Source organism: Leucoraja erinacea, chromosome 5 (assembly GCF_028641065.1).
Source record: "Leucoraja erinacea ecotype New England chromosome 5, Leri_hhj_1, whole genome shotgun sequence".
NCBI classification, from domain to species: Eukaryota; Metazoa; Chordata; class Chondrichthyes; order Rajiformes; family Rajidae; genus Leucoraja; species Leucoraja erinaceus.
This window is the reverse complement of record NC_073381.1, coordinates 74420618-74427742: the sequence shown is the minus strand read 5'-3', so window position 1 is coordinate 74427742 and position 7125 is coordinate 74420618.

Below are 7125 nucleotides of genomic sequence, written 5' to 3'. Positions count from 1 at the left end.
TTGTAGGTTAATTGGCTTGGTATAATTGTAAATTGTCCCTAGTGTGTGTAGGACAGTGTTAGTGTGCAAAGATCGCTCATCGGCGCAGACTCGGTGGGCCAAAAGGCCTGTTTCCACGCAGTATCTCTAAACTAAACTAAAGGTGAGGAGATTCAGAATATAACATTGCAATCATCACTGCTCTTGCATTTTTCCTGACCTTGTGTGCTGGGCTGGGGTTTATACATCCTCTCTGTGATTGTGTGCGTTTCCACTGGGTGCTGCTATTTTAATTGTATATTAATGCAATGACTGCAGGAAATATGGACAAACTGACAATAGCATCATGGGCGAGGTGGCTATTCAAGTGTAGGAGTGAAAGGGAATGTTTAGAGATGTACATGTAAAGTGAGACGATATTGTGGGAACAGATACTGTTCACTGTTGCTTTGAGCATGAGACCTGGAGGGTATGTTTCCTTCCCGTTGTTGCTGTCTTTGTAACTGGAGAGGGTCCGGGGTAGGAAAGGAAAGATCTAAATGTCTTGGTCCATTCGGAGTCAGCAACATAGATAGGACAATGAAGCTTTTGTTGGGGAAGCAACTAAAAATGTGGTCCAGAAAGAATAGTGTTTTGAACAAAAAAAAAAGAGATTTTATTGTTAAAAAGGAGAGACTGTAGAATTGGCACTGCCAACTGTGGTGTGCAGAACAAATGGTCACAACATGTGAAAGGTTTTGTTTGACTTTATTTTCTGATTCAAATTCTATAAGAAATGCATCTTTCCTGTTAATATTTTTAACATCAAATTTGCCCTGTGAAGCAATCATTGCATGATGTCAATGACGTTCATGTGCAAGCAGAGATTAGTTTCAAGTGGCATCATGTTAGGCATGGACATTGTGGGCTGAAGGGCCTGTTCCTGTGCTGTTCTGTTCTATGTTCTGTCACACATTACCTGTTGTATTAAAAGAGGGTTTCAAGGGACATCACAAAACATGATGGACACTGATCTTGTGGGAATCAAAGGCGGAATCGTTGCTACATCAATTATCATAATGGGCACGTAATTATTACCAGAGAGCAAAGGGACTTGAGGCATTAGTATCGTATAAAATCATGAACAATTCTGTATAATCTTTTCAAAATCTCAGAATGGACACATTAGTAATGAAAATAAACAACTGTCAGCAATATTCAACATTATTAACTGAACATAGAATATAGGACAGTACAGCACAGCAATAGACCTTGTGGCACATAATGTCTGTACCAAATATGATGCCAAGTTAAACTAATCCCCTCTGTCTGTATGTGATCCATATCCCTCCATTCCCTGAGAGTGATGTGCCTATCTAAAAGCCTCTTAAAATGCCACTATTGTATCTACTTTCACCACTCATTATTGCAGCACGTTCCACACACCCACCATTCTCTGTGTAAAAAAGCTCGCCCCACAATCTCCTTTACACTTTCCCCTTCTCATTTTAAAGCTATACCCTCTCGCTTTTGACATTTCTACCCTTGTTTCTGATTATCCATCCTATCTATGCCTCATAATTTTATAAACATGTATGAAGTTACTTCTCAGCCTCTGAAACTCCAGACAAAGCAATCTAAGTTTGTCCAACCACTCCTTATAATTCATAAATTCATAAATTCTAGGAACAGAATAAGGTCATTCGGCCCATCAAGTCTACGCCGGCATTCAGTCATGGCTCATCTCAAACAATTTTCCCTCTCAACTCCATTCTCCTGCCTTAGCTCCATAACCCCTGACAGTTAATACTCTTTAATACCAGCTTCTTACCCTCTCCAGATTTATTGCTCAGCTCTTAACATTAACCATTTACTCTGTTTGATCATGGATGTTGTCTGAATAACCAAGTATTTCCAGGATTTTTTGTTTTTGTTCTCGACTTCCAGCATCAACAGTTGACGAATCCAGTTTATCAACTTGGAAACTGTGTCAGGGCCAAATTTCAGGGAAGAACCTAACCCTACTTCATCTCTGGTCAAGTCTCTGGCCAAACCACCCTTTTGAACTCCAGAATCGATTCTTGATCCAGCGAGATTTAGTCAAAATGTAGAAAAATTAAACTGCAGATGCTGGTTTACACAAAATGACACAAAGTGCTGGAGTAAGTCCACAGGTCAGGCAGCATCTCTGGAGAACATGGATTGGTGATGTTTGGGTCGAGACCCTTCTTCAGACTGTGAAAATATGTACTTTTCTATGTTGTTTTTTTCCCTTTTGTCTCTAACTGTCAAAAGTAATTCTTACATTGGAAACTTCAATTTGTACCCTTTGTTTTCTCCACCAATTTCCCTCACTGCGCTTAAAATGTTCTTGTTTTTTTCACTTCTCAGTTCTGGTGAAGAATCCTTCACCTGAAATATTGAATTTGTCTCTCTCCCATGGATGCTGCCTGACCTCAGTGCTTCCATAATTTTTTGTTTTAGATTCACTGTCTGCTTAAGCCACAACAGCTTCAAAAAAATTGTCTTGTTGATCCAAGCAAGAGCTTTGTTTTTTTCTGTTTAGAGGTACAGCGTGGGCCTGTCGAAATCACACTGAGCATCGATCACTCGTTCACACTAGATCTATGTTATCCCACTCTCATCCTCTCCCCACATACCCGGGGCAATTTGCAGAGGCTAATCGTCCTGCAAATCTGTGGGATGAAGGCAGGATGTGAGGTCAGGATCGAACCCTGGTTTCTGGCATCATGAGGCAGCTGGGATGCGGTCGAGGAAAGGGTGGTAGTGTGGGACATTTCCTGTGTAAAGCCTTCATGAAAATGGTTTAATAGTTGCTGACGTGCAGCTTTAACCTGATGTTTCATACTTTTTAAATTAAGACAGATGAATGCACAGTTGTCTATCTCAGTCCAATTGTTCTTATTGAATATAAATACCACAGTTGCCTGCTTCCGAATGTTGGTACCAACATAGATTGTACTAACAATGCCAAGGGGTGTCTCTTAAATCCTTTGTTTAGCCTCTCTGTGGTATAGGCATGGTGTGTCTTCTAAGTGTCCAATGGAAAAGCGCATGTTTAAGCAGACTTGGTGATAAATGATTTCCATAGATGTTATTTGGTTCACAGAGAGTATCAAGCTCTTAGAAACATCTCTGAGAAGTAATGCAATCAGCACACAGATAGCCAGGCAATACAGGGAAGATTCAAAAAGAAGAATTGGGTGTTATATCGACTTTAGTTTAGTTTAGTTTCATTTCGTTTAGAGATACAGTTCGAAAACAGGCCATTCGGCCCACCGAAGATGGACACAAAACGCTGGAGTAACTCAGCGGGACAGGCAGCATCTCTGGAGAGAAGGAATGGGGGACGTTTCGGGTCGATACCTTCTTCAGACCCTTCGGCCCACAGAGTCTGCGCCGACCAGCGATCCCTGCAATTTATCACTATCCTACACACTAGGGACAAGTTATAATTTCCAATTTTACCAAAGCCAATTATACTACAGACCCTTATGCCCCTGTCCCACTTAGGAAACCTGAACGGAAACCTCTGGAGACTTTGTGCCCCACCCAAGGTTTCCGTGCGGTTCCCGGAGGTTCCCGGAGGTTTTTGTCAGTCTCCCTACCTGCTTCCACTACCTGTAACCTCTGGCAACCACCTGCAACCTCCGGGAACCGCACGGAAACCTTGGGTGGGGTGCAAAGTCTCTAGAGGTTTCTGTTCAGGTTTCCTAAGTGGGACAGGGGCATTACATCTTTGGAGTGTGGGAGGAGACCAGAGCACCCGTAGAAAACCCACGTGGTCACGGGGAGAACATATATACAGACATGGTCAGGATCGAACCCAGGTCTGGATCGAACCCAACTCTTCCGCTTTGCCACCTTGCCGCTGCATGTTCATGAGCAGTTTCTACTGTACATTGGTAATGGAGTTATGGCCAGCAGATAAATCTGAATGAGTTGAGGCAACTTAAGTCCAGGAACAGATTATATGATTAGATGAGGAAGAGGACATAAAAACGGACATAGGATGCGTGGGAATGAGGAAAGGCCGGTAGAATGCGGGAGGGGAAGTGTTGAATGATGAATATGACAAAAATAAACAATATCGTTTTTGGCAACTGATGTCAGAGAGATCAAGTAGGTTGAGGGAAAACTCGGAAGGGTTGGAGTGACTGAAAAATCAATATAGTGCGTCTTCTCTGCACTGCTATCGGTGCAAGAACGTCCTTCTTAACCATGGAGATCAAAACACCATGCAGTACTACTTTTTCTAGTGACCGAGGTTGTCTCCCTCCTTTAGCACATTGATATCTTATTATTGGAATATCTTTAGTACATTCTCCATGAAGACAGAAGCAATATAATTACATAAAATCCAGACATTGTCGGGAGCTCGCAGGTCACAGGTTGGTGACCTGTTCTCTGGAGCTCCCGCAACAACAGCTTCATCCGCTGGACTGGAGGGTGGCAGCTTCGGCAGCTTCGACCACCCGGGCCGCGGAGTTGAACCGGCCCGTTCGCGGAGCTTGGATTCAGCCGCGGGACTTACATTACTTACCATCGCCCGGCGGGGTCACAACATCGGAGGCCTGGATCGCCTTGGTGCAGAGGGAGAATAAGAAGGGATGAGACAAAGACTTAAGACTTTTGCCTTCCATCACAGTGAGGAGGTGCCTGGTGAACTCACTGTGGTGGATGTTAATTTGTGTTTATTGGGTGTTTTTGTCATTTTTACTATATGTAGGACTGCAAGGCAACAACATTTTGTTCAGACCGCAAAGACTGAATGACAATAAAGGCTACTTTGACGTTGACTATGACACAAGAATGAACATTGAATCCTCCAACTTTAGGTAACTAACCTACAATCAACAACCGACCTCACCCCCCCCAACCCCATTCTCTCCCCTTCTCTCCGATCAGAAATACCTTCATGGGGAATGTTGCTGAACCAGGAATGCTTGGTCAGAGGAAATAAAGGGTGCACAAGCCCATGGATGCCTGAAGGTGACAGTACAGGTAAATCAGTCTGTTATATAACATGTAAGTCATTTGTCCTCTTTAGCTGGGATATACAACATAAAAACAAGGAGGTTGATATAAAACATTAGTTATGCTCCAGCTGGAATTCTATGTGCAATTTGGTCACCATGTTGTACATAGGTTGTGATTGAACATGAGAAGATCCAGAGGAATTTCACCAGAATGTTGTCTGGAATGGAGTGGTTCAGAGAGGAGAGTGGATTAGTTGTGTATCATTTATTTCGAGCGAACAAGATCGAGTAGATAATACAAAATATTTCCCCTCAGCATAGGGCATAGTTTTCAGATCGTGGATAAGAGATGCAGAGATAAATTGAGGAAGATTTTTTTCACTCAGTGATTGAAAACTGGCAAGCGCTACCTGTATATGTGTTGACAGCAGGTACTCTCACACATTTAACAAGAATGAGGAAGAGCACTTGAAACACCAGTTCTTGGAAGGATGCAGACCAGTTCTGGTTGCAGGACCAGAGGCCATAGTCTCAGAATAAAAGGACGTACCTTTAGAAAGGAGATGAGGAGGAATTTCTTTTTTTGTCAGGGGTTGATAAATCTGTGGAATTCATTGCCACGGATGACTGAGGAGGTCAAGTCAATGCATATTTTTAAGGTGGAGATTGACGGATTCTTGATTACTACAGGTGCCAGGGGTTATGGGGAGGAAGCAGGAGAATGGGGTTGAGAGGGAAAGATAGATCAGACATGATTGAATGGCGGAGTAGACTTGATGGGCTGAATGGCCTATTTCTGCTCCTGGAACTTATGAACGTATAAATGGGATTGGTTTAGAAAGGTACTTGTCTATCTTCACTTTGCCGCAGTCCCTTGAACCAAAGGGGCTGTCTCCATGTGATATGTCTCTATGATTCTTAGGCCTGCCATGTTGGCATTGCTGGAGTAGGATCATGTTGCCCCAGGAGTGGTCAATGACAGGTGATCCCAGGGTACTGTGATGCAAGTTAACCTAGAGTGCTTCTGTTCCATAGAGTCTGGGAGCATTTTGGCAAAGTAACAGGCCCTTCGGCCCACTAAGTCTGTGCCAACCTCCACAGATCCATTTACACTAATCCAACATCTATCACACTTTTAAATGCACGATGATTCCACTATTTGCAGAAATTTCAAAATTGGGGAGTTGACTCACATCAGATATTGTGCGGCTGAACTTCTCTATGATCTGAAACGCTCCAGAAAAGGTCACTGCTGTACTTTACTCTGGGAATAACAATTAATTAACTCTGTTATATAATGCACAAAGACCCAGAGTAATGAGCAAGAATGCTTTATGGCCTGCAGTCCTGGAATGCCTATCAGGTGACTATTATTTTTTCCTTGTTCCTCTTTGAGTGTTTTTTTTCTTGCAGCAAAAATGATTCTGAATTTCCTCTTGACAGCGTAGCATGGTTCACTTGTGGAGGAATGAACTAATCCTGATACATAATAGAAATGTCATGCTCTGATCACTAAAACACCAGGTAAACAACCTGTATAAATCAGGAGAAACAAACAACTGCAGGAAGGAACCTGGGTTCAAACCTGTCCTCGGATGCTATCTGTGTGGAGTCTGCACGTTCTCTCTGTGGAAAACCACATTGGTTTTCTCTGTCCGCCAGTTTCCTCCCACATCCCAGAGACATGTGCGTCTGTAGGTTAATTGGCTGCTGGAAATTGCTCCTAGTGTGTAGGGAGAGGATGCAAACGTGGGATAACACAGAATTAGTGTGAACGGGTGATCGATGGTCAGTTTGGGTTAAGTGTGCCAAAGGGCTTGTTTCCATGCTGTATCTATAAACTAAATTTAACCAAAATTTCATGCTGCCTCAGGAAAACAGCCAATATAATCAAGGGCCTTTCCCACCCGGTCATTCCTTCTTCTCTCTGCTCCCGTTGGGCAGAAGACACAAAAGCATGAAAGCATATACCACCAGACTCAGGAACAACTTTTCCCCCTTCCGTAGGCTAGGGTATGGTCCCATTCTCCAACCTACTTCATTGCGGACATTGGACTTTTTCTCTGGAACTGCTATGTTGAGAAACTGTATTCTGCACTCTGATATGTTTCCCTTTGTTCCCCTTGTTGTTCTTGTGTTTGGCTTGATTACATTTTTTAGACTTTAG